The sequence below is a fragment of the Rhipicephalus sanguineus genome, chromosome 9 (genome assembly GCF_013339695.2).
Source record: "Rhipicephalus sanguineus isolate Rsan-2018 chromosome 9, BIME_Rsan_1.4, whole genome shotgun sequence".
NCBI classification, from domain to species: domain Eukaryota; kingdom Metazoa; phylum Arthropoda; class Arachnida; order Ixodida; family Ixodidae; genus Rhipicephalus; species Rhipicephalus sanguineus.
Genome location: NC_051184.2, coordinates 136,268,892 through 136,293,062, shown reverse-complemented (window position 1 = coordinate 136,293,062; position 24,171 = coordinate 136,268,892). Strand labels below are relative to the sequence as shown.

The 24,171-nt window shown below is 44.8% G+C and overlaps 1 long non-coding RNA gene across 2 annotated transcripts in view; it reads right to left on the bottom strand.

Moving 5' to 3' along the window:
• Positions 1-15,384: 15,384 nt before the first annotated feature.
• The window catches only part of LOC125759869 (uncharacterized), a 21,447-nt gene continuing 12,660 nt past the window's right edge, over positions 15,385-24,171 (bottom strand). The window contains exons 3-4 of one of the 2 annotated variants that reach the window (XR_007417580.1): positions 23,306-23,399; positions 15,385-15,482 (exon numbers count right to left, since the gene is read on the bottom strand). This is a non-coding gene — a long non-coding RNA (uncharacterized LOC125759869). The remainder of the gene's footprint in view (positions 15,483-23,305; positions 23,400-24,171) is intronic. The other variant, XR_007417579.1, reaches the window with a different exon arrangement.

Genomic DNA, 24,171 nt, shown 5'->3' with positions numbered 1-24,171 from the left:
GCACGCGCTCAGCTAGCAAAGGCGTTGAGCGCCGCGCAGCATAAACACAGTGTTCGAGCTAACATACACACACAAACACTTTATTTGCCTTTTGCGGCACCCCAACACACACACAGTACACGTCCGCTCCCGGGCACGGGGAAGCAAAGGGCTTCCCGCGCGGACGATACACCAAGGGGTCCCGCGAAGCACGTCGCAGCTCGCAATGGCGAGCTTTGACACGCCGCTCGGGAAAAGGTCCCTCGCGGCTATGCTGCGCACCCTCGCGATGACCACTGGGCCTGGCCGCGAAGGTTAGGGCAATCTCCGTACGCGTGGGCCTCCGGCAAGTGCGACTCGGCGTGGTACGACCGCGCGCGAGCACTAGGCACCGCTCTCTGGCTTAGCGTACGAACCGGAGCTAACACTGAGGTAAACACGCCTGCAAGGATGCCGAGGCACCCAGGCAGGCTACAGCCCAGCGATTCCCAAAGGGGACGTTGGACCGGAAAGAAAATACGTGCTTACCCAGTGGCGTCCGGGGAGAGAGAGAGTTCGTCCCGGCCTGCCCGCGCGTCAGTCGCCGAATTTCGCGGCTCCCCGACCGCGCGCAGCGCCACCACGAGTGTCGGCGCGTAGCGCAAAATGGCGCCACTCGCCGTCGCGGGAGAACGGGAGAGGGAAAGGATTCGAAATGCCCGCGCAGTGGCTTCGGGCGCGCCTCGGATCCCCACAGGTTCAATCCCGCCGCCTCATCAGAATATTTTTTCGCCATGATTTTCTCTTTCTTTATCTTTCCTTCTGTCTCTCTGTTTCTTAAAGAGCTCTGATCTTAAACTGCGTGCAAGTATGCACTAAGCTCGACGTACAATGCAGTGTGGTTTCTCCGCAGTACCGCACTCAAATCTTTGATTGCGTATATTCATTATGCCATGCCCATTGCTGTTGAGACCCGATATCACAGTGCCATGAAGAGACCCTAGGATGCTGTTTTTCTTGAGGAAAATGACCACGCACAATGGTTCTACATCACGGAAAAGAACCGCACACAATGGTCTGAAGCCATTAATAGTGTCTAGCAGAAAGCTGGCAGGGAAAGATGACGGGAAGTCGAACAATTGGGCCAAGCACCATCAACGAAATGAAAGTGTTGTCATCGATCACTGAAGCTCAGTACGTGACCACTCGGGCTCCGAATGGCCGGAGGCGTGACTGCGTTCTGCAGGCGTAGGTCAGGGCCTCATATAGGCAGACGTTCCCACGCGCTGTCGTATCGTGATGAAGGGTCATCGCGGTCGTTTTATTGTCTCTTCTCATCGGCCACCACCGAGACAACAGCAAATGTTAGTGACTTCACTGGTGTAAGCCATTCTAAATCGAGACTTCATAATCGATACGCCCTCTTCCTTTCTTTAGTACGATCTTATATGTACAAAATTTATTACTCAACGGTAATAGTGCTTTCTGCGGGTTCATGTGCCCAAACGAAGACATCATTATGAAGCGTGCCATAGTGGGGGATAACAATTGGCTATGGCGTGCCATAGCGGACGGATTTCAACCAGCTAGAGTTTTTTAACATGCATATAACTCTTAGCGCACGGGTGTTTCTTGCATTTGCCCCAGTCTAAATGAGGCCGCAGTGGCCGGGCATGAGCCTCGCCCTTGAGCTTAGCAGCACGACACCTTGCGTGCTAAGCTACCATGCATGTAGGATAAAAAACATTCAGTGTTGAAACATAAAGAAGTGTCAGTCTTGGTGTACGCATGTGCACTCTAAAAAAATACCACCGCCATATCAACGAAGTGAATCATGTTATAGGAGCTTGCTCGGAGATGATCGGGTAACCCGCGAATCCTCCGTACACATTTCTCTACAATCAAATATAGACGTGACAACGTTGTTATATATATATTAGCCCTCTTAGCTTCGGCCTCTCGAAGGGTCTTGGCGGCCAGCCCCAGCTGCTGCTGCGTTGCGAGCCCGCCGCTCTGCTGCCTTGGCTGGGGTGTTCATGCTGCGGAGCGGCAGCGAAGAGTGTTCACTGAGTGAGCTCCCGGTGAAAAGAAAGGAAGAGCGCCAAACGCGAGCGCCAAACGAGAGGGGCGGCCCTGTAGCTGTCACCTATCTAATTAGCGCATGCGCCGGGGGTGATGTGAGCCGCATTGAGCGGCGGCGCGCCATCTAGTGAGCATTCTTGAAATCACCCGAGAGAGCGCGGCTGCGCTTATAGCGGGACAATGAGAACTAGTGTACACGCCAACAACGGGCAAGGCGCGAGCATAAGGAGCAAGCTCCTGAAAGCTCCTAAAAGAGTCAAAAGAGGGTAATGGCACCGTGACTCTCTTCGGGCGTCCATGTGACCCCTTTTGGAAGGTAGAGGCAGAGAAAGAGAGTTAGCATTTCGGCAGGAGTCACTGGACTCTCCTGAAGCGCGTTTCCATCGGCTTCCATGATGAAGGCGCCACCGTATACGCCATACACAGGCCTGGGCAAAGATACTTTGAAATTGTATCGCGATACGATACAAGATACTCGGGCAAAATGTATTGGAGATACAGATACAAGATACTGCCGCAATAATTGTATCCGATACTATACTTGGCAATTGTATCTTAAGATACTTCGATACATTCTCAAATTTGTTATTATAGATCCATATAATGCAGCAGCAAACGCCTATGCACGAAAATGTCTGCTCGAAAATTTCTTAACTGTGACCTATTTTCTTTCACTTGAATGAAATGTCTGTTATTACCTCAAAAGTTTTGCACTTCTTGCTCAAAGTGAATTAGATTCCTTCCAAAACAACTTATTGGGGTTTGTTTTAGGTTCTTCACAGGATAACTCTATACATTTCGCTGACAGCGGTTCTTGCTTGTCATTATTGCATTTGATGGGAGACGCTGCTCAGCTTGCGACCAGCTAGCGGGTTGCCATATAATCACAATAACGTCAATAGGAAGCCTTCGCACGACGGCGCAAATACCGGTGTGGACTTTTACCTTGTCCGTAAAAGGAGGATTGCACAATAGCGTATATCCGAACAGGCGTACACCAGCAGCAATAACGCTGGTAACGGCTTTTTTTTGGAGGAGGGGGGAGGGGGGAACGCATGGAGTATAATAGGGGTTTGAGACCGTTCGCGTGCGGCCCGGCCGGCATACATGACCGTCTCCGTCCCATTTGTTTTTATTTTCCATATAAGTATGTTCGTGAGCTACACAGACATGACAGTTCTCAAGCGTTTCTTTCGTGAGGAACATGTGGTCACCATGTGCTGAAACACCTTGGAACAAAAAATTTACATTTCAATCCGCGTCCAGATTTCACTCGTTTTGTACATCGGTATCGATGTTTCTCGAATCCTGACTCCGAATCCCCTTCAGAAATGACTTATATATGAGATATGGGATTCTTTCAAATGGCAACGTCATTTTGTTCAAACTCTCTCCGACCCCACCATCTTCACTGTCACGGCCCTTGGAGCTAAATTTCGCGAGACCCCTGGTGTATACGTAGATGACGTAAAACTTCAATGAATTTCCGTAGTTCTACTTAGCTGCTGGCGTAAGGGATTCTTTGTTAATATGCTCACTAACCTGCAATCTTTTAGCAATTTTTCTTCAACGAGAGAACATGTGCAACACAGAAACGTCTCAGACGTATTGTGTAGTTGCACAAAGCGTCGCAGGACACTGCTGCTATTCGCACTATTGCGCTTATAGCTCCCATTTCCTCCTCTCTAACTTTCCTTCCCCCTCCCCCCTTCCCCAGTGCAGGGTAGCCTGCCGGGCTCAGCCCTGGTTAACCTCACCGCCTTTCTTTTATTCTTATAAAAATCCGTGGATCACCCGTGATATTTTGCATCAAAAAAGAAAACTAAAACGATTACGACGTCGTTGTGCATCTCAGAAAACTATTCAAACAAACCAGACACTCTTAAACCAGTCTATCTTATGTGCTAAGCAATTTTATTTTCAACATAATCTACCAGACTTTATACGGACGGCTGCTGATAAATTCTGGTCACAATTATCTCGCAAGAAAGAAGGTACTCTTCAAATAATTCACAATGATACAATCGTTACAGATAAAGCAAGCATAGCTACACATTTCAATGAGTACTTTCAAAGCGTTTTCCAAAAAGATTGCGATAGCGCACGCGCTTATGCTACCTCTCCTTATCTCGACGCAGATATCGTGTCCCTATCTAGCGTTGTATCCATGCTTCTGAATTTAAAGACTAAAGCTTCGCCTGGTCCCGATAACATTCACAATGCGCTTCTGCGTCGATACGCTGAGATGGTTGCTAAACTCCTTGTGATCATTTTCCGCGCCTCTCTGTCTTCTTCTTCTGTTCCGATAGATTGGAAAACAGTGCGTATTGTCCCAATATTGAAATCTGGAGATAAATTATTGGTTACAAATTATCGCCCCATATCTATTGTTCTTGTTCTAAGCTTCTCGAGCACGTCATAGCTAACTACATCACTAATTTTCCTAATGACAAGAACATATTAACCCCCTTTCAACATGGGTTCAGGAAGGGTCTGTCCACTGTCTCCCAACTGGTCACAGTCATACATATTTTTGCATCTATTCTTGATGAATCCGGGCATATTGATGTTATTTTCTTAGACTTTAGGAAGGCTTTTGATTTTGTTCCCCACAATAAATTGATTTTCAAACTTAAAAATATTTGCCTTCCAGAGTTTATTGTAAATTGGGTCTCCGCGTACTTGTCAAATCGAACACAATTTGTTGATATAAATGGTCACTGTTCATCCAAACTTCAGGTTACATCAGGTGTTCCCCAGGGAAGTGTTTTGGGACCACTACTTTTTTTAATATATATAAATGATATTGTTGAAGTTGTCCCTGAACATGTAGGAATAAGGCTATTCGCCGATGATTGTGTACTGTATAAGGAAATAGTTACCATGAATGATCAACAGCTTTTAAATTCCTGCCTTGATAACGTTTTCCAGTGGTGTAAGCAGTGGGATATGAAACTAAACTCAGACAAAACAGTGTACATGAACATCACGAGAAAGAAAAACTTTTCTTCTTTTCCATATGCGCTACAAACTCACATACTCAAAGAGGTCAGTGAATATAAGTACCTTGGCGTAACAATAACCAAAAATCTAAGTTGGAATATGCATGTATCGAACATTTGCGCATCCGCCTTCCGTAAGCTACGCTTTCTCAAGTACAAACATCGTCTTGCCCCGCCATTTGTGAAGCTGTTAGCCTATAATACCATCATTAGACCTACTCTCGAGTATGCGTGTGTCATTTGGGACCCATACACTAGAAAAAACATTCATGCCATAGAAATGATTCAACGTAAATGCATTAGGTTTATATTTTCTAAGTACCGCATGACAGACTCCCCCACAGATATCATGAAAGAAAATAATATACAAGAACTCCAGCTTCGTCGCAAAATTCTGAGATTAAAATTTCTTTTTCATTTAAAAAACAAACATTTCGCACTAGATGCCTCTACGTTTATCCAACCACTGACGTCACGAGAAACTAGAAATCGCCATGCTGCGTCGATAACACCATTCCAGACACGTACCAACACACTTAAGTTCTCTTTTTTTCCTCGGATCATTGCAGACTGGAACGCCCTGCCGTTTGAGTCGCTACAACACACTTCTTCGACTTTATCACATCATAACCCTAAGCACTATCCTTTTTTGGTTCGTATGTACAGGAAGTACGTGCACAGTAATCCCAGCCGTTTACATGAATGTGTTAACGTAATAATACTCCTATTGCTGTGCCATGTGTTATATTGCGAGTATGTATTGGTGTAAATAGTTTTGTGTACATATACTTATTCTGATCACGAATTGTTACTGATTTATGTGATGAAAATGCTGTTGAATATGAATTGCTATGTCTACACTTGTTTGTATGAGAGTATTAATTTCGCGTGTATATTGCGCGCGTTGACTACTGATCGATTGTGATTTTTTTTCCACTCCTGCATGGGCTCTGATTTGAGCCTGCAGTGTTCTGTAAATAAATAAATAAAATAAATATTCTCTCTCCTATTACGTGGCGATTAGTAATAGGAAAAATATTTAAGACTGCCTAAAACAGGAAAACAAATATAAGCAAAATAGAAAGGTGGTTGTGTGTCCAACATTCACATTGAATGAGTACAGAAACATAATACAGAGGGTGCCCTTAATAGCTATGAGCATGAAGTATCGTAGACTTACCTGCTGAGACAATATAAAATTCAGTGCCTACGGAAAATTGCCTGGACCGGCTCGTTGGGACGTTCATGAGTAAAACGGAGCATTCAGTAAAACAACGTTTCACGAATCCCCTTCCTAACATCTTTAAGATGGCTCCTAATGATTTTCATTATTATAATGCAAACTCAATTTCGCTATTTTCTTAAGCGGTAAGCAGAATATTTTGTACTCCACACTCAAGGCACGCCCACATAATAATATATTTCTTTTCAAGGTCGTCTTGGCAACGTCTAAATGTGTAAACAGTAGTAGCAATAAAGCAGACAGAAGAATAAAGCAGAAATCTTATTTTGTAAGCGCGTTACAAAATACATATTGCAGTGACCAGACCAGAAAAACAGTACAGAGACCTAGGTAATGTATGTGATGCAAAATGACAGCTAAGAAAGCACTTGTGCTAATAAACAAACTATGATTTCATAAATTCGTTGAATAAATATAGATGGAAGTGAAAAATACGGTACGCCAAGATATTTTCTGTTAGGTAAACGCTGGCTCTATTAGATCTAGCATCAGAACCAGTGGTGCTAACGTTGTTAGAGTCTTATTTGCATATAAGTTAATTCATTGCACGCAAGTCAAACTTACATCCACGAGATCCTTCAAATCGCTGATATGTAAAATCCACGCGACGCAAAGCAACCCCATTCTTGCACGCATCACATTTCGTTACGGAGCAAGACGCAAGAGAACCTTCAATAACGACACTGTAACGACATTAGAATTTGCGCGATAGACGCCGCACGCAGTGGAGTACGCGGCGCATGTGCAGGGGCTAAGAGCAAGTGTCATGGCATTGGCGCAACTAAAAAGAAAAGAAATCGAGAAAACAAAAGGTGCTTGGGCTAGGCGTAGACGTCCGCGTGCTTGTCTTCCTCAATTCCTACCCTCACTGGATGACTCTGGCGTAAAAATAAAATAACGCCACTGCCCTTAGACTTATTCAAATGGCTTAGTGACAACAGTACCAGCTTGAGAAGCGGAGCTTGGCCAGCGATTGTTTCGCACGGTTGTGTTGCGACACAAGTATCTTGTATCTTAAGATACACGATACATTATCGAATGTATCCGAAATACAGACACAGATACTCGTCCTTCGAGAAGTATCGCGATACATATACAAGATACCCATAGAGTATCTAAGATAGTATTTAAGGTACATGTATCTTCGATACTGCCCAGCACTGGCCATACATTTCGCGCGCTTGCCCTTTGGTGCGTTGTGGCGCGTTGTGGCGCGTTGGCTCGCCTCGCTCGCCGACGGAGCCGGGCTGGCGCGCCGCTTCCGCCTCCTCTCTGAGTCTCTTCGTCTATTGGAATTCGTTGCGTGGTTGCGTTGGTTACGCGGGTTGCGTGTCTTGATGTTTTGTGTTCGAGCAAACATGCGTATCTTCGGTGGTGTTGACGCCAGGCTCCGTGCACGAAGTGACGCTTGGAGGGCAGAATATTCATGAAGCTGCGGACATGGACAATGTGCGACGGCTACCGCTGAGTGTACTGCTTTCGTACGTACTAGTTATACAGCTTTAGCTGGGAATCTGCAGCAGCTCTGCGGATGTTATCTGCCAGCCATTTCCAACAGCAGCCTGTGTCGGCGGGGCTGTTGCGGAAGCCCAACTAAAGCTGTCAGTTAAAGAGTTGCCACCGTTATGCGCGTTGCTGCACAAGCTCCCATAAATTGAGCGATGCAAACAATTATCAAGGGCCATTTGTTGCTGATCGCACGTTGTGTCCGCACTGCTCAAGGTGCAAGATGTCGTTTTGAGATGCGCTTTAGTCTACTTCATAATAACATTTCCATCGACCTTAGGTGTGCAGCGTGCTTCCGCGCGTGGGAACGTGAAAAAAAGTCTGTGTACAGAACGCTCAGACGCTCTACTTATAATGGTTTTTGTTGGCGGAAAGACGGTACTTTCAGTTGCAGATATAGTTCGATGCTTCGAGCACGTACGCGGTAGTCACATAAGTTGGACATGCCTCGCCGGTAAAGTGAGAAAGCTCGAGACTTTCGACGGCGCGCGTTATTGCGGCCGCCGCCGTGCACTCGTTTCCCTCGTTTCTGTTTGCTGTTTTCGTGGTTTGCGTACAATGCGATGACGTTCGGCGTTATAACAGAATCGAGTGAGTTCACGTAATTGTGGGAGCTATGTGCGGTAATTCTAGCATCTGACATGTCTGATCTCGACGTAGACGGCGTCCGCACGCCCTGGGTTCGTTCGGGCCCTCGTACTCGTGTGTGTGTCTGAGTATTTAGGGATGGGTTACGTTTGTAAAACGTGCGGCCAGTAACCGCTCACGGCGTGCCCCGGACTGCCGGAGGATGTGCTTGGGTGTCGGGATATGCCGGCACAAAGCCGTGTTTATTCTGAAACCAAATTTTGAAGCGATGTCTCAGAAAAGAAATGCTTCCATTTGTGTATCGCCAGTGCCCATTTGCGAGACGAAGTTCCCGCTGCCTTTTACACGAAAATTTGTTTTCATTGCGAAATTATTTTGAACGAAACACTTGTGGCAGTTGTGTGTACAGTAACGGTGCGTTGAACAAAAGGTGGTTTTAAATACTAATAATAAATGCGTATGTTTTAGTTATTCCCAGAATCCCGGATCACATCTCCCGCCTCTTCACTCCAGTTGACAGCCACACTCGGGGACACGAAGGGGTCGCTCTGGTCTGGCGCCTCACCCCTCGTGATGGGAAAATCAATAGCGGCGTTCGCCCTGTCAACGAGGCAGTCAGTCCTACATTTCCTACGCAAAGGAGCCTAAACCGATTTCGTTTGTTGTTTAAAAGAGGCTTCCATCATCTTGTGTTGCAACTTTCTCGCCAAGTGACGTGTTACAAAAGGTACTATTTGCAAAATGTGTTTTATGCGATAACGGCAAAAAACTAGGTTCTCTACCACGCCTGTTTGAATTTGTTGTTTTGTTGTGAGCCTTCATTATGTCTGTGTAAATCACTTAATATGAATGGTTTTACAAGCTGATTCTGCAGTTCCGTTTTCTGGTCATATTATCACGTTCTACTTTTCAGATACAATTTTTCGAGGCTGCTCATGCTGAACAGGAGCCACAAAATAACAAGTCAAAAGTCTGACGTCTCCAGCCGTCACCACTGTTTGCTTTATTCCTAATCACGAGGAATAAATATGGAAACATGATGCCGATTTCTGCAGTTCAGTTTGCACCATATGACACTATGCACATCACAGTCACAGATTTTAGTTGGCTATACTCATACAAGCATGCAAATGAGGAATACCTTAACTTCCTAATTGTAAATCACAGACCATCTTTTCGCGCTTTCTATATTACTTTTATGTAAAATGTGTGTTATTTTGACGAGTTTTATTAAAAGAATGCCAAAATTGAACTATTCTTGTTTGCAGACGAGAAAGAGAAAAAGAAGAAAAGAAAGAAAGAAAGAAAGAAAGAAAGAAAGAAAGAAAGAAAGAAAGAAAGAAAGAAAGAAAGAAAGAAAGAAAATCGGCGGATCCCACGCCTTATGAGAATCGGGTTGATGCGAAGCAGGCAGCCCATGCTGCGTTTTTTGGCCTTTAGCCAAGCCTTACGAGGTGGATCGACGTGTTTTTGTAAATGGAGGAGTTTTGTGCACATCGTGGGCTTACCTACACTCTTAGCAAACGACCGCTTAAAACAACGCATATAAGGCGGAAAGTAGGTCAAATTTTCGACGCTTATAAATGGCTCTCTAAGCGGCCTACTTATACGGCTCTTTCATGCGGCCCTTCTTTATACGGCCTCTGGCTAAGCGGCTCTTTCTTATGCGGCCTAAATTTATGCGGCTCTTCCCTATGCGCGGCCATCTCGTTGCCAGAAGGCCGTTTAAAAGTGACCGCTTAAAGTAACGCATACCGTCGATGTGGTTAAGCGGTATTTCAGGTCAAATCTGTCCGGCTTATATACGGCTCAATATGCGGTCGAAATATATGCGGTACTTTTTGCAAATTTTTAGAAAAAAAAAGAAATTCTTCTACGTTGTAGTTGATCGTGCAGTGTTCTTTTTTTTTTCTTTTGTTCTCTTCAGCCTTTCAACTCATGAATATGCATTTACACATCACAAGAACACTGCACAGAGAGTCACAAACCATGTGTCAACACACACACACTCCACTACGGGGATTTGAACCCAGGCCAACCGCGTGACAAGCAGACACTGTAACCACTACGCCACCGCACCACACGATCTTGGTGGACTTCCGCGGCTTTATATATGCACTTCACGTTATCTTGGACGATTTTACGAGAACGGATAACTGGGCTAGTTTGTGGGAACTCATGTTAAGGCAGGTAGCGCAAAGAGACACGGACACAAGCGAAGAATAAGTGCACAGGACAAGCGCCACCGCTTGTCCTGTGCACTTATTCTTCGCTTGTGTCCGTGTCTCTTTGCGAACCCTCGCGGGCAGTCACAGTCAGTTTGTGTGTGGAATTATGTTTCTCGTCCGACGGCTTGCGCATCCCGCACGGAGACAGAGGTGAACAATGAACGATGCATTTCCGAGTGCATTTCCATTTGCCGGCATCATACAGCAGCCGAACGTGCCCTGATGTGCAACCAGCCGCCAAAGAAATGTTTTCTGCGATGTTTGACGCAGTACAGGCGGTGGAAGTCAGCTGATCTCATCTCTACTTGGCGAAGTACAGTCTCCGACGTCCTTCGCGAGCATCGCGTTGATGTCGGTGCGTTTATACGGACAGTATTATGTAGAGGTTCATCTCAGAGAATCGGATTAAAACACATAATCGCTTATTCGCGCAACTGATGGGTTTGGTGTAGTGCAGCGCGTACGAGGCGACGGACCTGCTTTCAGAACGGGCGCGCTCATTTCTCTCTCGAGTGTAGCATAGACGATGAAGAAACGTTGTTGTTGAGTCGAAAGAACAACGAGCCTTCGCAGAAAAAGAATGCAGTCTCCCGAGCTCGAGGCTGACGGCGCGGACGAGCGATGCCGTGGAATTGTCATGCTGGGGAGGACGGCGGGTCTGAGGTTGTTGGTTCTCGTGGTTCGTTCGTTGTTGACAGTTGGAAGTGAAGTAGTCCCCTTGGCTTCCACAAACGATGAAACGTATAGTGCATGACTGGCGCGGAAAGAGCACGCATGAAATCGCTTGCATCACCCGTTAGAACATATTCTTCAAAATTGGCTAGCGCGAAAATGGACAAGGACTGAGAAGGAACACTGATGTACAGGACAGGCGCTACTCGCAACTAGGTGCTGTTAGTTGCGAGTAGCGCCTGTCCTGTACATCAGTGTTCCTTCTCAGTCCTTGTCCATTTTCGCGCTAGCCAATTTTGAAGATTATGAACCAACTAGCCCAACAACGTATACTCTTAAGTTAGAACATATGTTTCCTGCCAAGCGTCGCATCAAAAGAAGCTAGCAATGCTTGAAATCGAATGAAGTCACAATATGATCCAGCTTTTAAGGATAAAACCATGCTATTTCTTCAAAAGTCAGAAGTGGCCTGAAGGATTCAGAAGGATCATGTGAACAATTATACTGAATGATGCAAAGATTAACTTGAAACATTCTAATATTTAATAGCTGCTGTTAAATCTAAATAAGAACCCCAAATTAAATATGCACTTGTTTTGCACCTTGAAGCTTCAAGAACGTTAAGCTCTATAACATGCCTCAGTTGACCACATATCAGCGCCGAACAGCGATCTGGTGGAGGCCCTGTGTTGGGAAACATAGCAGGTTGAAGGTTGTTTTCGTATTCCACCAGCTCGGCGCCCGAGGTCCAGGACCAGATCCTGGATTGGGCCAAGAGGGTAGCGGAGACCTACGCCGGGTAGGCTCCTCTGCTCCCTCCACCACCGCACCCTTCCCTCTTGGGATAAATAAAGTCTTTCTCCTCCTCCTCCACCCATTGTCGACGAGTGAAAGTGATTCTTTCCTTGGCTACGAGATGTGATCGGAGCGACAAGGGCCAGTATTACTTCACTCCACGTCATCCAGTCGAGTATGCTTTGAGCTTAACAACGCTTTAACGTATAAACTAGCAGAATGCTAGAAGTGGCTGAACTCGGGCAGTAATCTTGACTTCTAGGAATAAATGTTCACCTGTCTTAAAAATGTGCAGTCAGTAGCATCCTGCTTGATTCGGATCATGGGACACGACATGCAAACGTATAATACTAAATAGTAGATATAGAGGAACAATTCTTTTACTCAGTAGGTGTCATAATTGCAAATAACAGCTGCAAATAAAAAGCACACTTTCACACTAATAGCACACCCATAAATGTTGAGCTTTACGTGTCCCAGTCAACCTCCCTCATGTTCAATACCCGGGGCGTAGCCAGAAATTTTTTTCAGGGTGGGGGGGAGTCATCCATGCTTTATGTATGTTTGTGCATGCGTTTACATGTCTATGTGTATATATACACAAGCAAAATTGAAATTTTTTTTTTGGGGGGGGGGGAGTTGAACGCCCTCCAATGCCCCCCCCCCCCTGGCTACGCCCCTGTTCCATACTATGTAGCTTTACGTGCACCTTTATTTAAATATAAGCTGTCATGCAACATCCTTAGCTTTTTGGCTGGTACAGCAGCTAATACAAACTGTGCTTGAGAATACAAGATATATTGCCAGTACCAACACTAGCTATACACAATAACATTCTGTAGTAGTTCAAGCGCAAGTGTTGCAGCTTTTTTTTCAGAATTAGCAGCTCATATAGCGCTCACATAAGCATGCAGACATACACGTCTAAATGTGCAGCTATTATTCTTTTTTACGAAGAACTGCGTGAAATAAACTGGCACAAGGAGACGCACGGACAAGCGTCTTCCTTGTGCCAGTTTATTTCGCGCAGTTCTTTGTAGTCATGGATTACCAACTTGCCTAGCGATCAATTCTTCAATATTATCCTTTACGTGCAGCCCCCTTCCGTGGCAGTTACCACGGCACACCATCTGTCAGACATTGTGCCACATGAAGGGTATTTGCATATAGTACTAGATTTGTCCTTCACTAAATGTTGAGACCTGAAATGTATTTGTTATTTTTCTGGTACCATTTCAAAACATGACCTTTCCCTTGCAGTGTTGAGACATATATTTGCAATGTTAGTCAGGCATCGAGTCCAAATCCATCACTGTGCCAGCCTGGCACTTAATTATGTATGCATGGGTCCCTTATTTCCATTCTCTGCTTCAAGCCCTTCCCTTCACCCATTACTGTAGAACTGTGGCATTTAGGTGTTCCATCTGGCACCGCTAATTGTTGTTACATTTTGTGCCATTTCTTCGAGTACCCATGCCAGTATTTAGTGCACTAAGTGAATGAAGGAACATGTTATGCTGCTGCGCAGCTGCATACTGAGCAGAACAATGAGATGTAGAGCCATGAGAGAAAATATTGAGAATATTGTCACGCTACAACGCAAACACAAGACAGTGAGAAGTTCTACAAGAGTAGGAGGACAGCTTGTTGAAACAAAAAAAATAGCAGGCACAAACATGTCTAGCAAGACTGAAACTTGGGCTAGTTGGTTGTCCTTCATGATGAACCAGCAGCACAACCACACACAGAGGAAAGGTACACAAAACGCAGCACTGTGTTATGTGCCTTCTTTCCTATGTCCGTGTGTGGTTGCACTGCCGGTTCATCATGGACAAACATGATGTCTTCGGCAAAATCCCAAAGACCCACTAGACATTGATGTTTATTGATGTCCCCATTGTCTTTCTCACCTGCAGAGCACAAGCATCACTACATATACAATAGGATGCATTGCAAGGGTTCTTCACCTATATGCTCTCTTGTTGGAGTAATAGGGCATTGTGTGAACAAAATAACGAATGTAAAAATAAAATCACCCTAAAATACATGCCATATTCTTTATTGCTCAATTTTCAACCTCCACGTGTTCCACTTCAGCACCTGTGCACATAATGGCCCCCTAAAGGATCTCGGCAGTAGTTTCTCTGAAGTGGTTTTCAAAGCTGCTATTGGATTAGATTAAGCTAATTGAATCTCATGAACTTATCCTTTCAAAACAAATAAGGGGGCAGTCCACTTGTTATTTTCTAGCAAGCTACCTTAGCAATTTGGCTTTGAACGTGTGCACTTTCCTTGCAATTGTGTCCCAAACAATATTAACTACAAGACACATCATTCTACACTCTTAAAAGAAAAGGTAGTGCTACTTACTAACTTTGAGGTAGTAAATTGCTGTCACAACATTCACTACCTAAGTAGTAACTGCAGGTAGTAAACGGTAAGGTAGTAAAGTTACTACCATGTCATTTACTACCTGCAGCTATTACATACCAAAGGTAGTAACAGAAAGTTAGTAAATTTACTACCATGACAGTTACTAGTTCCTGTTACTACTTATTGGAAGGTAGTAAGCTAAGCTAGTAACATTACTACCATGACGGTTATTACTTAGTTACTAAATGCAGGAAAATAGTATTTGTAAGTTAGCAAATTTCCACCGTGAATGTTAGCTATTTGCAGCAACTATTGATGAAAATTTGCTACATCATTTGATAACGTCAGTCAACTTCATGAACTAGAAAAATTGCATCTTACTTAATACAAGGAGCATGCATCAGCTATTCTCACAGAAGTATATCCCTTATGAAAAAAATTAATGTATTTCAATAAAGAGACTAATGTCTTTAGACATCAGAATCATTAGACTGTCTTTTGCCAGTCTAATGCGCTTTCTCATGCACACCTAATGAGGGTCTACAAGGAATTGGCTGCTGTTAGTGTGTAGAATTCTGATGTATGAGTTTCAGCGTATTGCAGCGTTATGCCTGCAACAGCATGTTTGCTGCACACAGGTCAATAAATCTTTTTGTGGTTAACAATACGAAAGTCTGTAGGCTTTAGAGGATTGTAACAAAAATATCAGCAGAACATTTCCAGCAATGACTATATCAACAGCGTTCTTTACATGTAAGAGTATTTTGAAGCCAATAAGTAATCTTGTAGGCCTATGATGCAGGCATTTGGAAACAAGCTCTACATTGTCAATTTATTTAGTTTCAATGGGACAATAAATGGGGCTAGTTGATTCAATTCCCATGAAAGTGCAGTTTTATAATCACAAACAAACCAATAAGATGATACGAGAAGTTTCCAGGAGTAAGTGCTTTTTATTTAATTTCTCGACGCGGCACTGACGATAGGCTCTCCTGTGCTGCACTGTTGTGGTGGTACAGTTGCTGTATTTGAAACCTGCAAGAGAGAGTGTGAAAATGTAGTTTGGCATTGAAGCGAACAGCTTAGCGCAACACATCAACAGATGCTGCAATTTATGATTGATGACTTTCTGTTTCGAAATAGTGATATCATTTTTACCATTTTACTTGAATAATTCACGTGTATTCAATGCCCAACCCCATAGCCTTGGCTTAATGCTGCTTTGATCAAAAACATAAGAAAACAAACTGCTATACAGCACTTCTGAGGGCTGTGGTGTCATAGGTAGGCCAGCTATCATATACAGGCCAATTAGCTCGGTCAGCTTCTTTGATGTAACGTTGCATAATAGCATCCTTTCGCTACTCAAATGGTACTCCATGCATGACTCCTGGATGACTCCAGGAATAGGCTATTCTGCCATGAGAAACGCCCTCATCCAATCATGCCCTCAGTGGACGGAAACAAGTTTTACGATTCAAGTGGAACGCTCGAGGAGCGCGGGGTTCCCTAGTGCTCTTTTGAGCTCCCTAGCTGAAAAGATGCTCGTCACTCTTAGAACGACCAGAAATAACAGGCCAAACAAGCACACTCGCTCTCCCTTGGCTGACGTTCCCTACATTCACGGTTTCTCTCATAGGTTGAAGAAGACTGCAGGCAGAGTAGGCATAAGAGTTTTGTGCTCCATCCCAAACCATCTGGCCTCCCTATGCAGGCTAGTTAACAGGGATGAAACAGTATCCTTTTGCTGTGACAAGAAGCACAGAAATCATTTCATTGAATGCGTGAAGAACGTCGTTTATGACATTCCATTATCATGCGGAAAATCATATGTAGGACAAACCGGACGATGCATAAATTACAAAATGCGTGAACATGCCAAATCTTTAAAAGCAACAACAGGCAGGAACCTGGCATTGTACATCATGCGGCTGCTCCCCATTGCTTGACAATGTGCAAGTTCTCACGAAATATCGGGAGTAATGTGCTCACAAAATTTGTGAGGCGCACATAATTCACAAAAGGGGAGCAGCTTGCGTTAGCGCGCTATCACTAGCACTATTTGACGAAGAAATTAGCTGCCATGAGCCTCAATTGTGATCACTAAGCTTGTTGTCACATGCTTTTGTTTTCTTGTTTTGTTTTCTGTTTTATTGTTAGTGGTTGCAGTTTTCTAGCCTTGCTGTCACTTGCTTAAAAACCTTTTTTTTCAGACCCTGGTTCTTCGTTTTTGTTGATTTATGAATGTCAGACTTTTAGCGGTTTTAATCAGTTCGGTATTGACCACCATGTCATTGTTCTTTTTTGCCATTTTTTGCTTGTGTTTATGTTTTAATGAAATCGGCTTCTGCCGCATCTTGTAAACCCTATCCAAAAAAAAAGCCGGGCGGCCGAGTCACTTGATAGCATTTGTGCCATTTTTCGATTTTTGCTCGCCTGCCTACAGATTCTCAGACTTTCCAATAAGGAAATCAGTTGATAGTCAGCTCTGTGCCCTGTATGTTCTTCGTCCCGTTGTCTGCGCTCTTTTGCCACAAAGAAGAATCCACATTCAAGTGCGTTGTTACTTGTTAAACATCTTGACAGGATAGCACAGCTACTCAAGAAAAGAGCACATAGCAGTGCTGAACTCACGACTAACTTTTCTAGAAATCACGCAGATACTTAAGATATCACCTGAACCCAAGTGTTTTCACAGAGATAACATCATTTACAATGGTCGATTCCACGAAAGATAAAAAAGGTGTATACTTGATGTTTCTGATTTTCCTGATAATTTTGTATGTTGTGCACATATGACTGCACAGCACGAAATCGCAATTTGTTTTCACATAAAATTTTTTTCAACACAGCAAAATTCGACGAGCGTCGCCGGTTGACGACGACCATCTTACGAAGAGTGCGTTTTCGTAAATTCGCAACCATGCTGGCAGCTACTGAAGCTATACATTACAAATATCTTTCTATTTAGCATAAGTAGAAGTGAAGAAGAAATAGCTCTTATAATTTCATAGAATTCTGAGCAAATTATGCATTTTTAAAAATTCACGAAAAACGCTGCATTAGTGAAAATTAGTCAAATTTGGGACGCTATGGTTACTTCTGTGAACATCTTAGTTAGTTCATATTTGCTGTATGAATAGGCCTTTATGTGAATAATGAACCTCTGCATTTGTATTTCTCTAATAATTTTCAAAGTAGTAAATTTCCATGTATTATTTGTATGGTCGCCCATTTGATGTCGTCACCGATCATCATGCACTATGCTGGCTGTCATCATTGAAGGATCCCTCGGGCCGTCTTGCCCGCTGGGCACTTCGCCTGCAAGACTACGACATCCGCGTGCTGTACCGCAACGGACGCCAGCATGCTGATGCCGACGCCCTCTCGCGCTCCCCCTTGCCTGACGCCAATGCCTCCTGCTCAGTATCTCACATTGCTGTTTCTTCCATCGACGTTCACACCATCACTACCGAGCAGCGCAAGGATAAATGGATCACCTCGCTGATAGACTTGCTCACTGATCCGTCGGCAACACCAACCACTCGCCCGTTGCGTCGTCAAGCCCACAATTTCGCCATTCGTGACAACCTACTGCACCGACGCAATTACAACGCCAACGGCCGCCAGTGGCTACTTGTGATACCCCGAAGTCTGCGTGCTGAAATATGCGAGTCCTTCCACTCTGATCCGCAATGCGCGCACTCTGGGGTATCCAAAACTTACCACCGCATTCGACAACGATACTTCTGGCGAGGGATGTACCGTTACGTGCAGAAGTTCGTCCGCTCCTGCCTCGATTGCCAACACCGAAAACCTTCAACGCACGTGTCACCAGTCGGTCTACAACCATTACCTTGCCCTAACCATCCGTTTGGGCGCGTGGGCATCGATTTGTATGGACCACTTCCTCTGACCTCGGCTGGTAACCGTTGGGCCATCATCGCCGTTGACCATCTAACGCGATCTGCCGAAACCGCTGCCCTCACAGCGGCTACAGCGTGCGATGTTGCCTCCTTCCTGCTACACCGATTCATGCTGCGTCACGGTCCACCCTAGAAGCTTCTCAGCGATCGAGGCCGTGTCTTCTTGTCGGAAGTCGTCGAAGCCATTCTCAAAGAGTGCCATGCTGTTCACCGCAAAACTACTGCTTACAACCCGCAGACGAATGGCCTAACCGAACACTTTAACCACACGCTCGGCGACATGCTCTCAATGTATGTCGCCGCCGATCACACAAATTGGGATGCCATTCTGCCCTTCGTCACCTACGCCTATAATACCGCCCCTCAAAGCACTACTTGTTTTTCACCCTTCTTCCTGTTGTACGGAAGGCACCCGTCGCACACCATTGACACGATACTACCCTACAAGCCGGATCCATCTGAGTGTGCGCCTATTTCTGACACAGCCAGGCTTGCTGAAGAGTGTCGCAAGCTTGCAAAGACCTTTACAACGCACGAACAAGAGCGGCAGAAGAGCCTTCGCGGTGGCACCACCACTTCCTGAGTCCACGTTAGTCGCCGGAGCGCTCGTATGGCTCTCGGTCCCTACCACTGCAATCTGGCCTCTCTTCAAAACTACTGCCGAAATACGAAGGCCCCTACCGGGTCATCGAGTGCACATTACCGGTCAACTACCTGATCGAACCCATCGAACCAGCTTTGGACATGCGCCGTCGAGGGCGCGACATAGTCAACGTGGAGCGCCTCAAGGCCTACTAACCCACTGATAGTGACAAGCTGTTAGGTCGCCGGACGGCTCCCTTTTAACCATTAAGTTTATTGCAGAGAGTAGTGAAGACAGGACAAGAAGGGACACAGATAGGCGCTATCTTTTAAGTGTTTTTTGGACTCAGATCACAGATATTTATAATTTAAAAAGAAAAACTTCAACATCCGCAGGCACAGCTGCGTCCAGGAAAAATAGTTATTTCTTTGACAAGTAGTGTAATGACACACTAACGCAATCTCGGCCAAGATTATGAATACTTGCTGACTCAATAATCAATGTAGTATAGTTTCTTTACTGTTTGGCAAACAGGCAATCGCTGCATTTCTTTACATTGTTGCAATGTTCCCTGAATCTTTCCTTGAGATGTTGCCCCATTTGCCCTCTATAATGCTTACCCCATGATAGGAGTATCTGATAAACGGTACCTTATATGCAGGGCACGTAACGTGTCCTGTGATTCTTATTGCAGCCAAGCCTCTCCTCTGAGTATCTGGGTTGCTGCTTTTCCATAGTTTAGCATGCTTATTTGAGGCCATGAACATTATGCTGATGATCCCGAGCACCAACCGTTTTATATTGTTGAATATTCCGTGCAGATATGGCATCGTGGCAAACATTTTTCGGCCATCAAGATTTGGCTTCTTTTTTTTTTGGCTTGGCAACTGGAAGGTGGTTTTCTAGGGTAGGGCATATGCAAACGATACAGCAAGGTGAACAGGATATCCTGCTTGTGTCAGGGGAGTTCTTTGGAAATTAAGGCTTGTCCACAAGTAATAGGAACAGAAATTTTACTGCGTTAGCGAGCCACAGTGGCATAGGCAGAAATTCATTTCGGGGAAGAGGGCGAGTGGGGGCATGGGCCCGGTCTGCTACCCCCTCGCTACGCCACTGTCCAAGCAGTGTCGACAATGCACCTTTCTACCATTATTGAGTGGGAGAAACTAAGAGGCAGCAATGGCTTGTTTCCCATCAGTTCGTATAACTAGCTCATGCACTTTTTATGCAAATGAAATTGTACATTCAGGAACCTGATATGGTACAATCCTTGCCCGGATGCTCGTGGGTAAGCACCAGTGGGTGTTAGTAATCATGTGCCAGTGTTAATATGTTAGTGGCTTCAGATTCGAAAGAACCTTTGTGGTATTTAATAAAGAAAGACGCAGTCATCCTCATATCTAAAACATTTAAAAACTTATGTGCTTGCATATTGTAGTAAATAATCATGTTCCTATTTCTTGTGGACGAGGCTTGATTTCAAGAACTCGCTGGATGCAAGCAGGATATCCTGCTCCCCTTGCTGTATTGGCTGCAGAAGCCCTACTAAACAAACACCTTCCAGCTGCCAGGCCAAAGAAATGGCTAATCGTGATGTCCAAAATATGTTTGCCACTATGTCATACCTGCACGGGATATCCGACAGTATAAGAACGGTTGGTGCTCGGGCAATCATCAGCATAGTGTTCACGGCCTCAAATAAGCGTGCTAAAACTATGAAAAGTTGCAACCCAGACACTCACTTGGCTGCAATAGGAATCACAGGACACATTATGTGCTCTGTAAGGAAGGCATCGTTTATCAGATGATGGGGATAAGCATTATGTGGGGCAAATGGGGCAGTGTATCAAAGAAAGGCTCAGGGAAGACTGAAACATAAGAAAGGCAGTGATGACTGGTTAGCTGAACACTGGAGCATGTGTGGTTGCTTCCCACTTTTGATGAGAGTTTCATCGTGCGTATGCACAGCAACGAAACTACTACATTAAAATTGAGTCGGCAACTATTAATAATCTTGGCTGAGATTGCATTAGTGTGCCTTCACTATCTTTAACAAAGAAATAATTATTTTTTCTTCGATGGAGCTGTGCCTGCGCACGCCCAATTTTTTTTTCATGGCAGCACCACACAGTTTCACCACAGTTTCATGGCAGCACAAACAACACAGATGTTCGATGGAAGATGGAGGAGGCTTGAAGAGACGAAAAAAATCTTCAAACGGTATGTCACTGCAGCCAACTCTTGTACGAGTAGACTTGCCTTCATCAAGATGGCAACATCAAGAATTAACAGTTGCTCCCTTTATGAAGACAACTCCAAGTTTCAAAACGTTGGCTCTGGCGACATCCCATGTTCAAAGATTACAAGCTCAACAATACAAACTATTCGACGTTCCATGTTCAAGGAATGCAAACTAAATAATATGCATTGCACTGAAGTGCAGAAGGTACGTTTCTCACTCCTAAGCTAAAGGCCAGTATATGCTGTATATCAATAGACCTTATGCAAAATTGCTGCCATCTGTTGGAGGTTTGACGAAGCTAACGATTCGGCGCCATTTTGGAGGCTTGTGCCCGAATTCTATTGCTGTCGCCGCTATCACTTCTTGCTGTATCCGCTTTGGTAGTCGGCAATCAGGGCATAAAAAATGTCAGGCGGGCCTGTACACGTTACCGGCATTTCCTAGTTTTTACGTTGACGGTTATTACATGTAAAGAACCGCCTCACAGCGAGAAGAAGGTACAAGTTTGACACTGCGAGTCACGTGCAGGCCTGTCGTCGTCGATAATGAAGCTCTGCGCTAGGTTACAAATTGGCCTGTCTGTTTTCAGTATAGCGAATAAAGCGTTGTTAGCTATCTGAATATCATGCTTGTATAATGTAGGATGGTTGGGAAGAGGCTTTATTTAGCGCGGCTAGGCGCAGCGATGACGGTAAGAAAGTGCAGTTGAACCCAATTCAAAGCATATTCATGGAGGACAGCCTATGTCGAGCCGACGTAGTGTCCATCTAATTTTAAATAAAACGTCCTCTTTTTATCTTTGAAATAATAATATTTCGCTGTTGTAGTCATCCGACCTATGTTATGTACAGAATTTTAGGTGCGATTAAAATGCAGAAAAATTGCGCATCTCATGCACGTGGAAAGTGAACATGAAAAGTGTAGTGTCTCCTAGAAGTAGATGCCGATCAGCTGGTATTTTATTGAATATCCTTCCGATATGTGATCCCATATAACAGGAAACGCCAAGAATATTCGTGTTCACATTGTCGCTTTAGGGGCCTACTGGTGCTTTACAATTTAAACCCGTTGGCGGCAAGGCAGTTTTGCTTCGCCGACTGAAACCGCCTCAGCGCGAACCAGCGGTAGCGCACCCACGGTAGAATGTAGCACATTTCCCGGAACAGCATTTTATTTGTTTCATAAGAAAAGTACCACGCACTTGAAGCACTGTTAACATTTCATAGCAAACTGGAGTGTACAGAGGATTTTTCCGAAGGGGGGATCAGCTTTGGGGAACTGATTTGCTCTTCCTGGGTATCAGTTAAACAAAAAAAGTAGGGGTGGGGGTGGTCAGGACATCCGGGCAACCCGTCTGAACCTGGCAGTGATACCACATGAAATGCTTGAAAATACGCATAGTGAAGAATAACGCACGCAAAGCATCCCACCAGACGCTACCTTGTTAAACTCCACCATCGAAAACAACTACAAACAACACGCTCCAGCACAATCGGTTCCGTCCGCTGCAAATCAATGACGCGCACGAGCCTATCTGTCTAACATGTAATTGTTATCGCAATTTAATAAACAAGCTAATATCAACAGCAGCGCAGGCATGCGCGAGTAGCCGCGATGCAGCTTTGAAGCTCGTACACGAAGCGGGTTGTGCCTGCAGCAAGCACACGGTGCGAAACTTCTTGTTCTGGCATGACATGAAAGAGTGTTCTCTGATGAGTGCCGATGCGTCACATACCGCATATATTAACGGCGAACGGAAACACGGCGTTAGTCGTAAGCAGTAACTGAAGCAACGGAACGATCTGCTGATTCTCGTCGGCCACGAGGAAATGTACTAACATGGAGGTTGTTTCCTTGCAAACCTTCTTTCAGCATCCCAATTTCCTCAATCTCAGCAACACAGCACTCGAAAATATGTTGGCATTTTCGTTCTTATCAGCCGCCACACGTTGATATGTACGCTCCTTGTCTACATGCGGAGCGCGCTTAGCCTTCAACATGGCGGAAATGCACACAGCGGCCGCTAGATGGCAGCAGATTTTGCATAAGGTCTATAGGTGCTATGTGTCCAAACTGTCGCAATCTAGTGATGAAAAGAAATGCCTACCACTCATTATGGCTTGCCCGGGCTTGCAGGAAGTATGCTCCTATCTTGTACTGCAATCTGTCCTCTGTGTCGGTGCCATGAACAGCTCTCATCGCTGATACATGCATAATAGATACCACAGGAAATGTTGATTTTCACTCAAGACAAACCCAACCACACACAGATAGTGAGTACCAAACATGTCCTCAGGCAAGTCTATATTATTCATTTAAAGAGATCGATCCTTGAATGAAGGGATCAGGGTGCAATAAGAACAGGTATTAGTGGACCAGCCACTTGCAGACTATTGAAAGAGTGCCATTGCGTGTTCAACATTCACACATGTACACAGTAAGCAATCAGTCATGGGCACGTTTACCAGTAAAATGTAACAGTGTTACAGTTACCTAAGCCAAAAAAGTGGGATAGGTTTCAAACAGGAGAAAGTGCCTCAGACAGGCTGGCCGACGTTTCCATAGGGGACCTATCTTTATCGAAGGCACCTTGTCATCCTTGGCGTGTTATTTTAAAGGGTTAGTGTTGACGTCATGTCTAGCGGTGGTGCTTGTCGCTGTTGGTAATTGCTGCCTGGAAAGAGAAAACCTAGAGAGAGGAGTGTAGCCCTTGCACATCATTCAAGAAAGTTTGCAACGGCGCTCAGGCCTCTCATCTCAGAAGTAAGGGGAGCTGCAAAGAAGGAAAAAAAAAAGGCAAGAAAAAGGAGAGAAAAAAAAGAAAAAAAATGGAAAAGGGGGTGGAGTGGGGGGTCTACTGAGGGTCAGAGCGTCAAGGCAAAAGAAAAAAGATGTGGAGTATAAAGCCACTTTGAAAAGGCTGTCAGAAGGGCGGCACGTCTAAGCCCTCACAAGGCTGTCAAAGATGGTGGG